Raw genomic sequence first — 19,279 nt, 5'->3', positions numbered from 1 at the left:
GGACACAGTCCTGTAAGTTATTGTGAAATTAAATTGTGTGAAGAATTTAATTTCCTGGCTTGACGAGCGTTGAGCCACTTGTCCGACTGGAGGTAAGCCAGGATCTTATGGTCAGTCCATACAATAAAGGGATGCTCAGCTCCTTACAACCAATGCCTCCATTCCTCTATGGCCAGTAACTCATGATCCTCCACATCATAGTTGTGTTCAGCTGGGGAGAAGTGACAAGAATAGAAAGCACAGGAATGCGCAGTACTGTCCTGTTGTTGAGAAAGAACACCCCCCAGGCCTGAGTCGGAGACATCTCCATAATAAATTGATGGTAGAGGTCAGGTTGAGATAGCGGTCAAGTTTTCTGAAGATGGGACTCTGCAAAAGCTGAAAAGCAGACATCAGCAAAGGCAGTGGATATTTATTTTCTGCAGTGATTGTGCTGAGACCCGGAAATCAACAGATGGATGCAGAGTTTTATCCTTCTCCACAACAAACCCCCCCCCCCCCCCCAAAAAAAACTCAGCACTAAGTGGAGAGAAAGAGAGTTGAATTATGCTAGCAGCTAATGAATCCTTAATGTAGTTCTCCATGCATTCACGTTCAGGTTTGGGTAAACTATGCAGGTGTCTAGAGGGTATGGGAGCGCCCAGAGCAGATCTATCGCACAGTCATACAGTCTATGTGAAGGAAGAGATCCAGATCCAGACCCAGATCATGACATACAGGAGGAACAGATATAAGGTCAGGTGAGTCTGGAGAGAGTGAAGGGGGTGTGAAGTGGAGAGGTGGATTCTAAACAAAACTGGTCGCAACGATTCATGTGTCCTTTGCTGAACCTCAGGGTAATGGTAGGTGTAGTGAGTTTATTTTATTATTTTACTTTAGCTCTCAGAGGAGGTGGACGCACTTTTCTCCTCTCCCTTATCTTTCCTGCTAGTTCTTATGTCCTTGTCTAGTCTCGTGTCTTTTTTGTATTACTTTCCCTGGAACACTCTCTCACAGTCTGTGTCTAAAACCTAAAAGAGAATTATGGATTTGATCAACTGGTCTCTGAATGCTATTGACACCCTTTAACGAGAAGTCTGGGCTCGGGAGAACCCGAGTGCCCTGGAGGGACTTTCCCTGCTGGATACACGATGGACGGGTGGCAGAGGATCGTGTGCCTGGCGGGACTGTCGATCGAGGACGCTGAAGATATCTACCTATTCGGAACCATGATAACAGGGTTCTTGCTGATCGGAGCTGGCTTGGCCCTGGCTTATCGGAGAATTAAGAGAGCGGAACCGGCTGTTCAAACCCCCACAAGGCTGCCCGCTGGGATTGGAACGACAGGTGCGACTTCTCAGAAAGGGCTCACTGAAGGCAGCATGGTTAAGAGCTTGGAGGCGCTTACGACTGCAGTGAATGCTCAGAATAACACCTTTGAGCGTATGTATGTTGGATTACATCAGGAAAGAATCAACTCAGAACAACATCTCTGGGCGGAGCTGGATTACACCTCGGATCAGTTGGCTGCGGTCGTGAGGTCTCAGAATCTGCTATGTGAGCAAAAAAGAGTGACAAGACCACAGAATCGACGGCTAATAACATCACGGAGAAGCTCGCAGCTATTAACGGGAGACTGAGAGACCAGTGTCGGAGTGTTAAAAAACAGCTTGAAATTCTCAATTACCATCATAACCCGGCTACCCCTTCGGCGCCAGCTCAAGGCTGGAGCTGAACAACAACTCCCTGATAACGACTGTGTTGAGTCTGTTCCTTCCCATTCCCTACAAGGCCACCTGGGTTGGCTGGAAGACTGTTTACTTAGCCTGGCAGGGCGAAGGACACTGTCTCAGCTGAACTATGGACACGCACACACATACATATACTGATACTGATAAGCACTCACTGACGCATCACCCTCTCTACCCCGGATCCAACGCCACCTCCAATGCTTACCTCCCCCATGATGTGGACATCGGGTCAGCTGGAGGCGCAGTCGAAAGATTGTAGCGGTCCCAGATCAGATGTACACACTGGAACTCTTTCCCATGTTGCTTGTCTGTGTTTATTGTGTTATGGTGTGTTGATACCTGTGCATTGCTGTACCCAAATCCTCCACCATCTCCTCATTGAACGACTGGCGACCTGTAGCCCTGACCCCCATCGTAAGCAAATGCTTCGAGAAGCTGGTCAGGGACTTCATCTGCTCTGCACTACCCGACTCACTGGACCCTCTACAGTTTGCATACCGCCACAACAGGTCCACTGATGATGCCATAGCCCTGACACTACACACTGCCCTGTCACACCTGGAGAAGAGAGACACGTATGTGAGAATGCTGTTTGTAGATTACAGCTCAGCATTCAATACCATCGTTCCCTCGAAGCTGGACAGGAAACTGCAGGATCTAGGACTGAGCAGCTCCCTCTGCAGCTGGATCCTTAGCTTCCTGTCTGACAGACGCCAAGTGGTCAGACTGGGCAGCATCACCTCATCCCCCGTCACACTGAACACTGGTGCTCCACAGGGGTGTGTACTGAGCCCTCTCCTGTACTCACTCTACACCTACGACTGCACAGCCACTAACAACTCCAACATCATTGTGAAGTTTGCGGACGACACTACAGTGGTGGGTCTTATCACCAACAGTGATGAGACAGCTTACAGGGAGGAGGTCAGCGCCCTGACCCACTGGTGTCAAGACAACCATCTCACCCTCAACGTCGCAAAGACAAAGGAGTTGATAGCGGACTTCCGGAGGTGCAGAGAAGTACACACCCCCATCACCATCAACGGCGCTGCTGTGGAGAGAGTGAGCAGCTTCCGGTTCCTTGGAGTACATCTGGCTGAGGATCTTATGTGGTCAGTACACACAAACAAAACAGTGAAGAAGGCGCAGCAGTGCCTCTTCTTTCTCAGGAGACTGAAAAGATTCGGCATGAGCCCCCGCATCCTCAGGACCTTCTATCACTGTGCCATTGAGAGCATCCTCACTGGATGCATCACCACCTGGTATGGCAACAGCACCGCTTACAACCGCAAAGCTCTCCAGCGAGTAGTGCGGTGCTCTGAACGGATAATTGGAGGTGAGCTTCCCTCCCTCCAAGACATCTACAGGAAGCGGTGCCTGAGGAAAGCGGGGAGGATCATCAAGGACTCCAGTCACCCCAGCCATAAACTGTTCAGACTACTTCCATCAGGAAGGAGGTTCTGCAGCATCCGGTCCCGTACCAGCGGACTGAGAGACAGCTTCTTCCACCAGGCCATCAGACTGCTGAACACGTCATAGACACCTCACCTCCAACTTTAACATTATGCACTCCATACTGTACAGTAACGCCACTGTTTTGCACATGTCTCACTCTGTATATTTTATTTTATATATTCTATTTATTGTTTACTCTATTTAATTTGTAAAATATGTGTACACACACACACACACACACACACACACACACACGTAGAAAAATATTTAGTATACACATCCAGAAATGCATATACTATTATATATTGTACATATATTTATTAGTTTCAGATGTAGCCATTCTTGTATTTTGCTTGTTTACATTATTGTATTTTGCACGAGCTTGTGAAGCTCGCACACAAGAATTTCACTCACATGTGCTGTACCAATGTACCTGCACATGTGATGTGACAATAAAAGTGATTTGATTTGATTTGATTATCCTTTTGTGTTGCACATTTCAATGTTTTTTTTCCTCGCTACCTAGCCTGACCTGTCTCCCCAATGTGATGTTTGTATTGTATGTACGGTCGGCAAGGTCTGTCATCTCGGTTGTGGGCAAAAGACCTGCAACTGACAAATAAAGGCTATCTCATCTCTCATCTCATCCCATTTACAGTGATAATACCAAAGTGATATATACAACAGATGATGGGGAAACGGGGACTCCAGGGATCAAAGGATGAGTCAGAGCAATAACCAAAAAATCCAGAAAAATGCATTTCATAAAAGTGATAAATTAATTCTCATTTTCATGGATGAAATAAGTATTTGCAAATCATGCTTTAGTACTTGGTGGCAAATCCTCCAATTTTGTCCAACTCCTCCTTGCATATCCTCTCCAAGTCATTAATGTGGAAACTGACTAGGCCACTCCGAGATCTTAATGTGTTTCTTCTTGAGCCAATCCTTTGTTCCCTTGGCTATGTGTTTTGGATCATTGTCATGCTGGAATACCCACCCACGACCCATTTTCAATGCCCTGGCTGAGGGAAGGAGATACATGCCCCCATCCATCTTCCCTTTGATTCAGTACAGTTGTCCTGTCCCCTTGACATTCCCAAAGCATAATGTTTCCACCTCCATGTTTGACGGTGGGGATGGTGTTCTTAGAGTCACAGGGAGCATTCTTCCTCCTCCAAACATGGTGAATCATTGGGATGTACAGTGGTAAACTTCAAACATTTCTGTAAATGTACTTTCTTGAGCAGGGGTACCTTGTAGGCACTGCACGATTTCAGTCCTTCACGGCGTTACCATTTTCTTGGTGACTATGGTCCCAGCTGACTTGAGATCATTGATCATCAGTTCCTCCTGAGCAATGTTCCCTCTAAGCTGCGCACGTGCGCAATTGCGCACTGCTGGCACGTCTCTGCGCACAGAAAATTTGCGTTGCGCACAAAAAAAATCTAACCTGAATTGAAATTAAAATTAAAACTTTAACAATTCTGTTTTGCAGTATTAGTCAGTGACTGGCTGCTCCCGTATGGGATTAGAACGATGCCACCTTATCCCATAGTCCAGCCAATGATGCGATTCACATTCGTATATACGCAGCTAATCCACGTCGTTGACAGGCTATGACAGCGTCCTTATGTGCCGACACCGGTGTTTTAGCGAGCAAAGCGGCGTGGCTGATGTGGAGTGAAGCCACGTTAATGACAACGTGTACAACCACTGGAGATGTGAGCAGGACAGGCGGAACAATTGATGGAAAAAGTGTGGACCAGAGGCGGAGCCAGACATTTGAAACACCCGGGGCTTAGCCCTAAAGGGTAGTATGCATGTGGGATTTTTATTTATTTATTTATTTATTTTTTTTTGGGGGGGGGGGGGGGGGGGGAGGAGGGGGTTACAAATGACTGAAAGATTAATTGGCTCTGTTTTGAGTTTTGTTCAAAAAAGAATGACTTCATATAGGGAAAAATATATATCACATATGCATCAAGGCAGAACAAAGTCGGGCTGTATCAAGACACGAGGACTAAACCCCAATTCAACCAGACCCAGAACTGATCCGGAATTAAAACAGGACTACAACAGTTCAAAATCAGGAGTACTGAGGATTTAACCAAGACAGAACCAGAATCAGAACTAGATGATAGTAGCACTAAAAATCATCATAGACCTGCACTACACTTATCTTTTAATTCTACCAAAGTACAATATTTAGATTGAGAAAAGTTTATATAATTATTTAGCCTTGTTGTGCAAACAAGCCTGCATAACTTGATAAATATACAACTTGAAAAATAACAAACCTAAAAAGAAACACTAGGTACGAGATACATGAGGACCTATGATACGGTGATACTTTTGGTAAACAACCATTTGACTAACATGTGTGTCTCACCTGCTCTTGTTCATCTCTGTTCTGTCCTCATTCTCCATCTCCCTCTCTCTCCCCCTCAACAACAACAATAACATTTTAAGTTATCTAAGTGACTCATATATATTTAACCTGAGTAGCGAAAGACGGCGGTGGGTTTGAAAACGATTTGCGGGGAGTCCGGTGTTCTCACGGCGCTAGTGAGCCTAGCCCCCGGCTCGCTAACGAGCTAGTGGGTAACAGATGTCTCCGAAAACGTCGGAGCGCTTTTGAAAATATGTGGTGTCCTGATAAACTGAGCAGATATTTGAGGTTTACACAGCTACATTCTCGCCTGAAAATATGTTAAACGTTTATTTTGTGACCCAGAAAGAATAATAAGAGTAACATTAAAACTAACTAGCTGCCGCCATTGTTGGAAACTGCGCTGGGCCGCGCTATGAATTCTGGGACACAGCTGCTTCTTCTTCTTCTTCTTCTTCTTCGGGGTTTAACGGTAGCTGACATCCTTGTACATGCAGTGCTGCCATCTTCTGTTTCAGTCCGTTATTACACTCTTAAATCCTGCTACTTATTCCTGCGTCTTTTGGGATCTTACAAAGCTTCAAACGACGCGTCGACTATTAAATCAGTCGTCGACGATTTTGATAGTCGACGTAATCGTGACTAGTCGACAAATCGTGGCAGCCCTAGCTGACAATCATCAAATATACAGTTGAAACCACATATTTATGTACTCTTCAGATCAAAACACAAACACTTTTTTAATTGTACCATCAAATCAGACTAAATGTTTATCTTTTTAGATTGATAAATATAAAAAACATATTTGTTAACTTTAAGAGTAAAGAGAGAAACTATCTGTATTTCTTAATTGTAAATGGCACCAAATTGTATTCAAATTGAGCCACACTTATGGAGCTCCACAGTTCTGTTCCTGGTGTTTTGGTTGACATCTCTTGATGTTCCCATGTCACAGAAACAGGCTCTGTGTTTTGCCTTATATGCATCCACAGCTGTGCCACCAGTTTACTCACATGGACTCTACTAACCTATCAGAAGCTTCTTCAGCTCAGAATGGAATCTTCTGCAGTTTCTTATTAATTAACAATAAACTTAGTGTACATGTACTCCTAAATTTGATGAAAGTGATAAAAAATAGACAGCTCTGTCTCTCTTTATTCTGACATTTAACTAATTCAAAAGATATTTCAATATTTATTTATCCAAAACAAAACAGGTTTACTTTAAATTGATGTTGTACAGTAAAAAATGTTCTTGTGTTTTCCATAAAGTGTATGTAAATATCTGGTTTAAACTGTGAATATACTGCTGTGTATTGAAATTCCTCTTGTTTTGCATAGAAATATACTGAACAACATACAAACCATAATATATGAAATACTACCAGAGTTTTTTCTTTGAAAGAAGCTCCTTATGTCCATTCTTGTATATCAGTGCATTACTGAAACCGATTTATTTAGCCGTGGAGGGAAACAACTGAAAATATGAAATAAACACACATGTAAGCTAAGACTCTCTAAAAAAAAACAGCATTGTTGTTGTTCGGCTTTTCATTTCGCCATTTGTTATATCATTGAAGAGAAAGTAACGTAATATGGGTCAAGTGATCAGTTTGACATCAGTCTTTCTTGATACACCGTCATATTTACATTATTTGTACAGTATGAATGATTTGCTTTGGTACCTGGTCAAACTTCAGTTCTCTTCTGTCTGCCTAGCTCCCCAACAGCGCACTCGCAGGCTGCAGCTGCCCCGCCCCGCTTAGTGCCTGAGCTCGGATCATACCAATATTAGGGGGGATTTACGCACAGTCGTAAATTCCCACAGTGTGCACTATGTGCTTCGAATATTGTGTGTAGTTTTTTGTTTTATACAATTGTCAGCCAGGCATCTAACTATGAAAAAAATTACACACCAAAAAACCCCGGGCTTCTGAAAAGACAACACCGGCTTAAGCCCAGAAAGCCACCCCCGCTCCACCACTGGTGTGGACTTCATACCAGTTTTTTAATTGTGTTGATCGGCCACATAAAACCAGAGTTGTGATAAAAATATGTGCAATGTTTGGTTTTCTTCCTGAATATATTTATGTTTATATTTACTGCAGGAAAAACGGTAAAAACTGCGTTTTATAAGGAAAACGCTCGAAAGCCTGTGAGCAAAAACAAAAACAAAAAACTCCACCCTTTCCTATTGGTGGAAAAATGTACCATGTCGACCAATCAAAAACTGATATGGCAACATTGCCTTTAGTTGTTTAGGAAGGGGGAAGTTTTAGGAGTGAAGGCGGTGTTTTGAGATGTGAGAGATTTGCGAGGTTTAGCGCAAATCTTGTGTAGTTAGTGTGTAGTTAGTGTGTAGTGTAGTCAATAGTGTTGTTGTGTGTGTCAGAACAATGAGGCGACTTTTGAATGTTACAGGTGTTACAGCAGTGATACATCTGCTGCTGTCAGGCCTGCAGGTATCAGGCTGTTGTTCTCCTTCATCTCATAGTGGACAGAAATTATTTTTTGGAGTGAACAAATAATTTGTGTGGCATCAGATTTGATGCAGAACAGCTGATTGTTCTGTAAATAGTTTGAAATGTTTATTTAATAAAAACGCCTTGGCTGCATTTTTAGGTAAACAGCTGCAAAAAACTTCGTTTGCATAACTCAGTTACTTTTTTGAAGAAGTAACTATATAATTAATTACCCAACATTGGTCATTATTTACTGTATTTTACAGAGAGAGAGTTAAAGGACTCTCTCCAAGACCACAGACTCATACTCATAATACAAGTCAGAGCTTTATTTAAAAAAGAAAGAAAGTTGTTTTCAAGGTTGGAGTTCAAGTTATTTTTACTTCCAATAGTGTTAACATCCTACACAGGTCATGAACAAGATTTTTTAAATTTTCATTGTAAATGGGCTAAAGAAGTTAATTAAAAGTAGTCTAACATAAATGTAAATGCTGTAATTTGATTATTTTAATAAACCATGTAACTTGGATGGATTCGATGCCAGCGTGACCACAGTGCACACGTCTGCTGTTGCTCACAGTGATCCAAGGGACGGCTCAGGGAGTTTGTGTGTTCGCTCAGACACATGAAAAATTAGAGATAACATTGCTCCTGAGTAGTTCTGGGACGGTTCCACACCATTATCATTGTCATTGAAAGGTGAGATCTTGTGTGCAGCTCCAGACCGAGGGAGACCGGGAGTTATTTTATGGTTCTTCCATTTGCAAATCACACCAACTGTTGTCAACTTCTCACCCAGCTGCTTGGCGATGGTCTTGTAGCCCATTCCAGCCATGTGTAGGTCCACAATCTTGTCCCTGACATCACTGGAAAGCTCTTTGGTCTTGGCCATGGTGAAGAGTTTGGAATCTGTATGGGCAGAACTTTGTGCCAGAATTTGAATAAGTTAAATTCTAATTTGAGTTGCTCAGATTGAATCTTTATGTCTCCTTTATTTTTTTTAGACTAACTATTCACTTTAGCTCAAGTTATTAAGTTAGCTAAAGAGCTGTGATGCTGTGTAAGACATAAATAAACCTAAAATACCATTGTTTGGACATTTTTTTGCACATTTCACCTACTGTAGCGGTCTCTGCAAGCACACAGGGCTCTGAGAGGGTACAAAATCACAACTTTGGAATTCTACTAGAAACAGTTGATCATATTTGTTTGTCAAAGCTGAATCCAGGACAAACTACACTAAATTAGCGTTTTTAGCTAATAGCTACAATAAGCATAAAAGTTACTGTACATAACGCTTCTTCTCACTGGGGTGGCAGTGAGGTGGTAGAGCTGATTGGAAGGTTGGTGGTTCGATCCTTGGCTTCCCCACTCTGCATATTGGGCAAGATACTAACCCCAAGTTGCCCTTCGATGCGTTCATCGGAGTGTGAATGTAGATTAGTTTGTACTTGTGTTTAGAAGTGCTTGTATGAATGGGTGTATGTGCATGTTGTATACAGTGCTTTAAGTACTGTATAAGAATCAGTCCATTCACCATACATGTATTACCAACCTGAGAGTTTATCCGCTGGTCATTTGACATGACTTCTTAGGTCTTAATCCAGCTCCAGCTCAACATGCTGTAGATTCCTGTCTGTACACTTTCAATCCGCTGGTAAAACGGAGTTCAATTAATCTGTGCTTGATTACTCGGGAACCGGAACCGGATATAAGTCCGAAAAAACTGAATTGTGAAACTGAACTTATTCGAGAGCTACATTTTTAAGGGATAAAATACAGTTTCAAAGCAAATGAATTCATTTTCCAAATATAAAATTCAATGTCAATTTAGTGCCAGTCCAAAAAAATTATTTCTGTCCACTATAAAGGAGAACATCACAGCCTGACCTGCAGGTCTGACAGCAGCAGGTGTGTCACTGCTTTTTCTACCTGGAGACAGCAGTCGCCTCATTGTTCTGACACACAACAGAAAATTGTCCACAACACTACACACTAACTACACAAGACAACACATTAACTACACACTCCAAACACGCTAAACGTCACAAATCTCTCACATCTCAAAACTTGCTCTCTCTCTCTGTCTCTCTCTCCTCACTCCTAAAACTTCCCCTGTTTTTTTTTTTTGGGGGGGGGGGGGGGGGGGGGGTTGCTCATAAGCAGCGAGTGCTAGACAGTAAACGTGACGAAACTAGGAAAAAACGCTGCATAGATATTGTTTATCATGACTCTGGTTTTACGTGGCCTATCAACACAATTTAAAAACTGGTATATGTCACCTTGTTGCTTTGTCTATAAGCCGTCATGTGATCGGTCAAACAGCAGCACTCATGCAATTGTTTTGCCCCCTGAGCTCCAGGTGTTGTGCTAGACAGTGATCGTGATTACCGTCCGCGGGAGCGCACAGCTGCTTAAAGCTGTAGCGTCCAGATTACTTACAGCTGCTTCCGTGCAGCTGATATAAGATGCGGTAAGCTGAACACAGCTTCAACCGTCTGTTTGTTGAAAAATAGTAACGGACCGCATTTTCTTATTAGTAACTGTAACGGCGTTGTAACGATAGGAATAGTAGTTAGTTAGATTACTCGTTACTGAAAAAAGTAACGCCGTTAGTAACGCCGTTATTTCCATCACTGATTATAAGTGATTATCAGTATTTATTTTTGAGTATACTTTGCTTCATATTTGTCTCTTTTACGCTGCTATTACATCTGATTTTGAAGTGACTGTTGAGGGAAACCACACCATTTTTTTGATGTTTTTTTTATTTATTGTGGGCCAGAGTTGCATGGACTCCACACTGAGATGAAGAGAAGCCTTCCCATGATGCAGTGAGCATGTCTTCTTCAATCACCTTTCTTCACACCTGTCATAGTGTGCTGTGTGATAGGCAAGGCAGGACTTAAATGCAGGACCTAGAGACAGAAATGATTAACTGAAAGAGGCAGGTTTATTGCTGTTACTAAACACAGAGACACAGACTGAAACATGTGAACTTGACAGGGGATAAACAGGCAGAGAAATGACTGGGAAGCAATAAAGGAACAACAAAAAATGATGACTAAACATAATCACACAAGAAACCATGAACCAGAAATACAGATAATAAAACATAAAGGCACTAGGAATTAAAAACAAACAGGAGATTTTGGATTGCAAACACAAAAACTTATGTTAACCAAGAGTGTACCCAAAAATCTGTAGAACAGGATTAATTGAAAACCCTCAAAACATCCCAAAACTTAAAACTCTGCATAAATGAACCGGGTACCATGACAACACCACGTTGCATTTAATCATTAGTTATTGTTATTGTCCCATCTCACTTCCCTCACCCCCAACTGGTCATGACAGATGGCTGAGACTGGTTCTCCTGGAGGTTTCTTCCTGTTAAGAGTTTTTCCTTCCGACTGTCGCCAAGTGTTTGAAAGTGTTTGCTTGTCTGATTGTGGTTTTTTTTCCAACCTATTACTATAAGATCTTTACCTTAAAACATGAAGTGTCTCGAGATGAATGCTGTGGTTTGGAGCCATACTGAAATGAAATTAAAACTGAATTATTGAGGCGAATAAGAACAGCGGAAACTTTCGAGATAGTTTTATAACCAGGCCTTGTTTCTCAGCATAATTCAGTCTCGGCAGTCTGCACTGAAATCCCTGAACTTCATAGCTTGTCTTGACATTGTAAGTTATGGGGCTTTTTATACAAAATAGCTCTATCTCTAGTCCATTCATTTTGCCACAGGTACATTCCAGGTGGCTTAAGTTCTGTTGCATATGTATCTTAAGGAGTATTTAAGAAAACTATATGGAACATCAAAGGGCTGAAATACTCGTACTTGTTCGTACATGGCTGCAAGCCAATAGTGAATACTCAAATTAACAGAACAGTAGTTTTACATGTTTCCAATTAAACTTACTTCCTAGAGACATCTGTGGGGAAAATGGCAGAAGCTATGTAACATCTTTTCACACAGACCACCGTACAGTTTTATGTCTATGACATAATGGGTTTGATTTATGTCTCTAGTACAATATCTGTGTGTTAAAGGCTCCAGCTGAAACAACTATACATATTTTTCCTCTTTTCGTGACACATGCCTGTCATGGATCGGCTGTGTGGCAGGCGGGAGGAGGACCCAATCGCAAGATTCACAAACACGGGGATGAACTCAAAAGCAGCTTTATTGCTGACAGGCAGAACATAGGAAATACAGAACTCAACTAAACTGGGACTCAATAAACTAACAGTCGTAGGGAGACACAGGGACTCCACACAGCAATGAGGGAGAACGCGACGCCGAACAGAGGGAGACGCAGACAGAAATACACAGAGGGTTAACGAGGAAAGTGGGAACACACGGGGAACACAGCTGACACAGATAACCATAACGAGACAGGGCGGGGTGAACATAACACTGACGGGAGCCGGGCAGTCAAACAGGAAGTACAGAGGTTCAGACAGGAGGAGAGAGAGCACGGGGAAAAACACAGACATAACGGGCTGGGGAAAACATGGAATAAAACATAAGGAGAGACGAGGGCTCACAGATACACAGAGGGACACACAGGGGGTAAAAGCCACGAAGGGAAAACACTTAGGAAACATGGCCTAAATAGGGAACAAAATACAAACATACAAGAAAACTAAGAACACTGGGCCAACATGGCCCAGGACCATGACAGTACCCCCCCCACAAGGGCTGGCACCCGACAGCCAAAACCCGAGAACCAAGACAAAAACAGAAAACAACCCACCCAGGGCGGGAGGCGGGGGACCAGGACGGAGGGACCAGAACAGGAAACAAAAAAAAAAAAAAAACAAAACACAGGAGCACAAGACCATAGTTCAGATAAAGTTCAGCGGGCCGACCCAGAGCCCACCGGCACAAAAGTTCACGGGTCACACGGTCGGGGGGCCGACCAGGCGGGTGGCACAGGTGACAGAGCTGGTCCGGAGGCCGGCCGCGCGCAAGGCAACGGTGGCGACGAAGGAGACGACAGAGCAGTTCAGGGGGCCGGCCGCGCGGAAGGCAGCGGCGGCGGCGAAGGAGACGACAGAGCAGTTCAGGGGGCCAGACGAGGACGAGGCTGCCGGTGAAGCAGCTGGTGGCTGAACGGGCCCCTCGGACCCTCCAGCGGAGACGAGGAGGTGCTGGCCGGGCTGAGCAGAGCCGCCAGCGGAGACGAGGAGCGGCTGGAGGTCCTCCTGAACCCCCAGCGGAAACAGATGCGGAGCCAGCTGGTGCAGAGACTTCTGGCTGAGGGGACGCTAACTGTGGCTGCACAGGGCGCGCAGTCGGCTTAGAAGGCAACGGCTGGGGCTGTGCAGGGCTAACAGTCTGTCCAAGCTTTGTCAGCACGACGCTGTCCTCAACTGGCTGAGTGAGCTCACAAGAGCTTCTAGCAGAGGATGGCGGTGACTGGACGAGTTGCTGAACTACCGACTGATCAGGAAACAAAGTTATTAACTGAGCTAAGAACTGAACAAGCAATGGAAGAAACTGAGGTGACAACGGAGCGGATGACTGAGCGGGTAAATGAGCTGCTAACTGTGCTAAAGTCTGGACTGGTGACAAAACAAGAAACTGTGCTAATGACTGAGCTACAGACTGCGTTGTGGGCAGAGATGCCAGGTGTAGTGGTAGGTGCGCTTGTGGTTGAGGTGACGGCTGAATGTCCATCAACACCACCCGAGGGGTAGGTACGGGTGCCGGGATGAACGGAGCCTCTGCCAGGCTGGGGATAGAAGCAGGGACCAGCTGGACCTCAGCCACCCTCACCCGAGGAGCTGATACGGGTGCAAGGGAAAGCTGGGCCCGCGCTGCCCTGGTTATAGGAACTGGAGGTGGAGAGCGACACATAGGAACAGAAACAGTGACTGGGTGAACTAAGTTGTTGGAGTCAAATACAGTGTCAGTAAACAGACTTATGGTGGGCTGGAACTAGCATCGCTGCTGTGTTTAAGTTGTCCAGGGCATCGTTAGCAGTCTTGGAAAGAGTGGGTCTAGGGGCAGCCACAGGTACAGGAAAACTCATACAAGCAGCGTCCGGATGACCTGGATGTGGAACCACGCTACTCGCAGCTGTACGGGACGTAGCCTGAGACGTAGTGCACACAGAGTCCATGAAACCTGGCTGAAAAGCATGGTGCACAGAGTTAAACCAACTTAACCGGGGAACAGAAAAGTGAACCTGTGCAAACAGCTCGGTAGAGCTCAAACCAAAATCTTTTGCTAGTCTGTCTATAGCAGACGAAACCTTGCGGTTCTTGGCCTTAGCAGGCATGGGAAAAGGTGAGGTTGCACAGGTAACGTCCGAGTTAACACTTTCAAGTTGAGGCACAGAAAAAACCACAACCTGAGAAACTAAAGGAGCAACACTGGGAGTCACAGATACAAGAGCTGGGTTAAAGGTTAAACTGTTCATAGTAGAGGAATGCTAATAGCCTCTGTGTCACCTGGCTCGGGCGGAACGCTAGGAGCAGACGTTAAGTTGGCTTTCTCAGCTACCCAGGTCTCATTCTCGGTAACTCCTTGAGGAGCTGAGAGAGCAATGGTTGATTGAGGAAATGGCTGCGAAATATCAATGTCTAAAGACAAAACAGGCTGGAACATGAAGCAGTTACTAGAGGTAGCATCAGCTACAGAACACAGTCTCTGATGGTTTGTGCTCCTCAGCATGCACCGTTATATCTAGAGCTAATGATGCTACCGGTGTATGGCTGAACTCTGACCGGGAAACCCTAGAGTCCAAGGGCGGAGTAACACAGTTCTGCGGGGCTACAATGCTAGTAGCAGTGTGTAGATGAGTCTGGTGAGAAATAATAGTCTTAGGTTCAGTTACCTCCACGGGTGACACCGTCATGTCCGCTAAACCAAAGGAAACGCTGCGAGCGTTTCCTGAATCAGAGGGCTCAAAAACACAGGGGTTACCAGCGAGAGCAACCGGTGAATGATCGGGCACGGAGGTGCCTCGCTGTATAGTGTCCCTGGAGTCCAAAAAAAAGGGAACAGAATTATCCAAGTCCGGTGTCAAAAAAACAGCGCCACTCACGATTGTGCATGAGTTATGGAGTCCGGGATCCGAAGGCTCGGGCTGAGAGTGTGACACACGGTCACTCTCCCAGGGGTGAAAACTGCTCCGCTGCTCGGGAACGGCGACGGCGGGGACGCCGTTTTCTCCGGGAAGGGGGAGGAGACGAGCCGGGCCGCGAATCCGTCAGCAGGCCGGGCTGAACATCCTCCGGCTCTTCGTACAGGAGCGACTGCTCCGGGAGGACGCCTACAGTGGAGACGAGGAAGTCCTGGATGTGGGGGCGGAGCGCGCCGAATAGCCACGGGAGTCTGAACACCATCCGCTGTAGACGGACGGCTACGGTCTCCCGGTACTCACCCTCGGGCAGCGCCACCCACTCCTGACAGTGATACTCCACTGTATAAATCAGATCCTCCCGGAGGTCAGCGGAGGGGTTGTGAATCGCTGGGTCCATGTCGGGGTCGCGTTCTTCTGTCATGGATCGGCTGTGTGGCAGGCGGGAGGAGGACCCAATCGCAAGATTCACAAACACGGGGATGAACTCAAAAGCAGCTTTATTGCTGACAGGCAGAACATAGGAAATACAGAACTCAACTAAACTGGGAATCAATAAACTAACAGTCGTAGGGAGCCACAGGGACTCCACACAGCAATGAGGGAGAACGCGACACAGAACTGAGGGAGACGCAGACAGAAATACACAGAGGGTTAACGAGGAAAGTGGGAACACACGGGGAACACAGCTGACACAGATAACCATAACGAGACAGGGCGGGGTGAACATAACACTGACGGGAGCCGGGCAGTCAAACAGGAAGTACAGAGGTTCAGACAGGAGGAGAGAGAGCATGGGGAAAACACAGACATAACGGGCTGGGGAAAACATGGAATAAAACATAAGGAGAGACGAGGGCTCACAGATACACAGAGGGGCACACAGGGGGTAAAAGCCACGAAGGGAAAACACTTAGGGAACAACACAACAGGGCAACTCAGGAAACATGGCCTAAATAGGGAACAAAATACAAACATACAAGAAAACTAAGAATACTGGGCCAACATGGCCCAGGACCATGACAATGCCATACATTCATGTTTCCAATTGGGATTAAAGTCCCATAAAAGATCACACAGACACATGTCTGATCAGATGTCATGACACCACCACCTGTACAGTTTGAGATTGCCTCGGGAATCAACAGCTTTTGCACAAAGCTACATGCACATTCATGCAGCACTTTTTTTGTGCATTTAAACATGTGTGATACTTTCTGTCTTAAAACACAATCCGAGGTTCAGCATCTTTCCTGAGGACACTTGGAGACCAGACCAGAGGAGCTAGGAGTAACTACACAGCAAATCCAGCATGTCCAAATTAACACTGTCAGATTTGATTTCAACACTATTAAAGTGTCTATATGGGTCCACACCAGAGAGTGTTAATTTAACTCTTTTTGGAGAGTTGGTACGTTAACTCTGATTCAGTGTTAAACACCAAATCTGTCTGGAGTTGATAATTTAACACTTACTAATGCTAACTAGGTGTTAAGTGTTTATATATTAACTCTCAAAGAGTATTTTAGTTTAACTACGTAAGAGTTATCTTCTAATTCATTCTAAAAAGTGGGAATTTTCCTGTTCTGAACTTCTAGAAATTTCTTTTGGAAATAAACATTTACTAAAATGACGCAATGGTTTTTGAAAAACATTTATTCTGAACTGTGCACCACAATTTCAAAACATTTTCTGAAAGATGTAACAGTATACATGTTCTCACTTTCATTAGAATTTTGTTTATCAAAAGGTCTGACATGGTAAATGCAAATAACAGCATTCTCATCACTTATTTCTTCAATACAATATGCATGTCCTTCATTCATCACTTTGTGGAACTTCAACGCACTTCTGCTCTCCCCCATATTCCATCTTCACAAGCATATCCTGTGTGGAGATCGAATAAAAATTAGTTGACACTAATTAATGGCACAAATAATCCAGTAAACAATTGCAGCACAGTAAAAAAAAAAAAAAAAAGGAATCCTCTTTGAGCCATTACTTGTGTAAAGTATTTTCATTTTTCATTTTTACCTAAACCGTGTGCACAAAACTCTGGAGGGATCTAAATGCTAACGTAGAATCCAGTCAGGACGTCAGCTACTGCTGTTTGCTCGTTTTTTTATAGGAGATCATTTTCAGGCTTCAAGTAGCACCATTATACCAACATTTCACATTCTAGACATTGTTTTAGGTGTATTTGACCAAAAGTTTGACTGAAAATTCACATGCAAGCTTTTTTTCAAGGCTGTGTGTTAAGAGATATATTCTAAAACCCTTCTTCAGTAGAGAATCAGAGAAGAGAAACACACAGAACTTCTTGCTAGCAAGGGCAGCCTCCAGAACAGAGACTGCCCTGGTCTTTATTTATATGCTTCAGTGAGCGTTTGTTCCTTACATTGGAATGTGGAGGTGTGTGTGTGTGTGTGTGTGTGTGTGTGTGTCAGAGTGTGACCCCGTAAACGACTTCCCTTAACCTGCTGGTCTGGAAAATCCAACAGTTCATCTATATGTAAAAAAGGCACTTAGACTAAAACTGACATAGCTACGTTAATCGTACCGTAAAACAATAAAACAAGGTACGACCTCTCCCATACTCCCAGGATGTGGGGGTGAACGCCAGAACACCCTGGAATGTCACAGACCCCCTAGGATGAGACATTCTTTCAATATGCCACCAACTATATACTTCTAAACACTAATGATTACATGCAGTATTCTACCATATGCAAACTTATATCATTAAAAGATTATACTGACTACTAAGTACAATTTTCTATTGACACTGTGTGGTATTTGCCTGCAAACAATACCTTTCAGCTAGCTAAAACAGAATATTATGCTATCACCGAGCAACATGGCTAATGCCTTTCACACAGCTTTGTCTCAACTCCAAAGAGCCACAGAAGTAAAAGCTAATAGAAATAATTGAAACAATCTTTGAAAAAATGACTTACCAAGCATGGCAAACAACTCAAATATGTAGAGCAAAATGTTCTGAAACGGCTTCACTTCAGCTTCGATTGGAGCCGTGCTGGGGGCGGAGTCTGTGAATTTACTCTATTGGTGTCATAGCCCCTCTAGGAGTTCAGAGTTAAGAGGTCAAGAGTTAATGTTTCCATTGTAACACCTCCAGATTTGACAGAGAAACAATCATTTTTAACACTCGATTTTAACTACTATCATTTTACACCTCAGAGTTACATTAAAAGAATGTGACTCTACTTAGAGTAAAATTAACTCTACTTTTGCAAGAAGACTACTAACACCAAAACATTTAACACTTTTGAATTTGTCAGTATACTGACAAATAATTCACTCTATGTCCTGAACCATAGGCTGCTAACAACAATCCTTTTCACACAATAGGTAATTTTGCTGACCTTATAAAATGATAACATTGATAACATTTAAGTCCCATTTTTGTCATACATGCAAGGCTTGTTACAGCTGTGGTTTCATTAAATTATTAAGGAACTTTTAAATACTGAGTTCACTTGAGTTGTTTCAGGACACAGATTCAGTCCGAATCAGGCACAGCGAGCATGTAGCAAGACTGCTAATCACTCCCAAGCACTCAAATGCTTCCTTAAATATAGCCACCTCGATAAAACTCACTGTCAGTTAATAAGGTATGTGACAGGACAGTGTATCACTGCTTCCAAGAACTGTCCAAATCAAACTATAAAATCACAAACCTCATTGTGTTCTGCAAGAATGCTTTGTATGAATGTATGTGAAAGAGGGGAGCTGAGAGGCTGAGACTCACAAAGGATACGTAGGCTTAGATCTTGGAGTATAGTGCAAGTTCAGGCTTTTAATGATTTTTTTTTTTACGCTGCGTGGATTAGGGAAAACCTTAAATAAATTCCAACAGGTGGTCATTTGGTAATTCACAAAGAGCATAAGACTACTACGACTGAATCTGTTTAGTCGTAATGTGTTTTCATGTGTCATGTTGAAAACATGTTAGTAGGTCTAACCCAGTATTCTGTTGGAACTTTTTTATTTTTAAGAAAGTCAACCAGTTTGGTTATTTAGTCATAAGTGTCACGGCGGGGTGAGGTGGACCCAGACGCAGACACGGTGGAGACAAAACTAAGTTTCAAAAATAAAGCGAGCCTTTATTGTGGCTGATGGCACGAGA

General features: G+C 43.9%; 1 long non-coding RNA gene across 1 annotated transcript; it reads right to left on the bottom strand.

The window, feature by feature from the left end:
• Positions 1 to 16,770: 16,770 nt before the first annotated feature.
• LOC143418724 (uncharacterized) lies at positions 16,771 to 18,398 on the bottom strand. Its single transcript, XR_013098737.1, has 2 exons — positions 18,090 to 18,398; positions 16,771 to 17,019 (listed from the first exon to the last, which is right to left on the bottom strand). It is a non-coding gene; the product is annotated as an uncharacterized LOC143418724 (long non-coding RNA).
• Between the last annotated feature and the right edge of the window lie 881 nt (positions 18,399 to 19,279).

The sequence above is a fragment of the Maylandia zebra genome, linkage group LG5, assembly GCF_041146795.1.
Source record: "Maylandia zebra isolate NMK-2024a linkage group LG5, Mzebra_GT3a, whole genome shotgun sequence".
Classification (NCBI taxonomy): Eukaryota; Metazoa; Chordata; class Actinopteri; order Cichliformes; family Cichlidae; genus Maylandia; species Maylandia zebra.
This window is presented reverse-complemented; position numbering and strand designations above follow the sequence as displayed.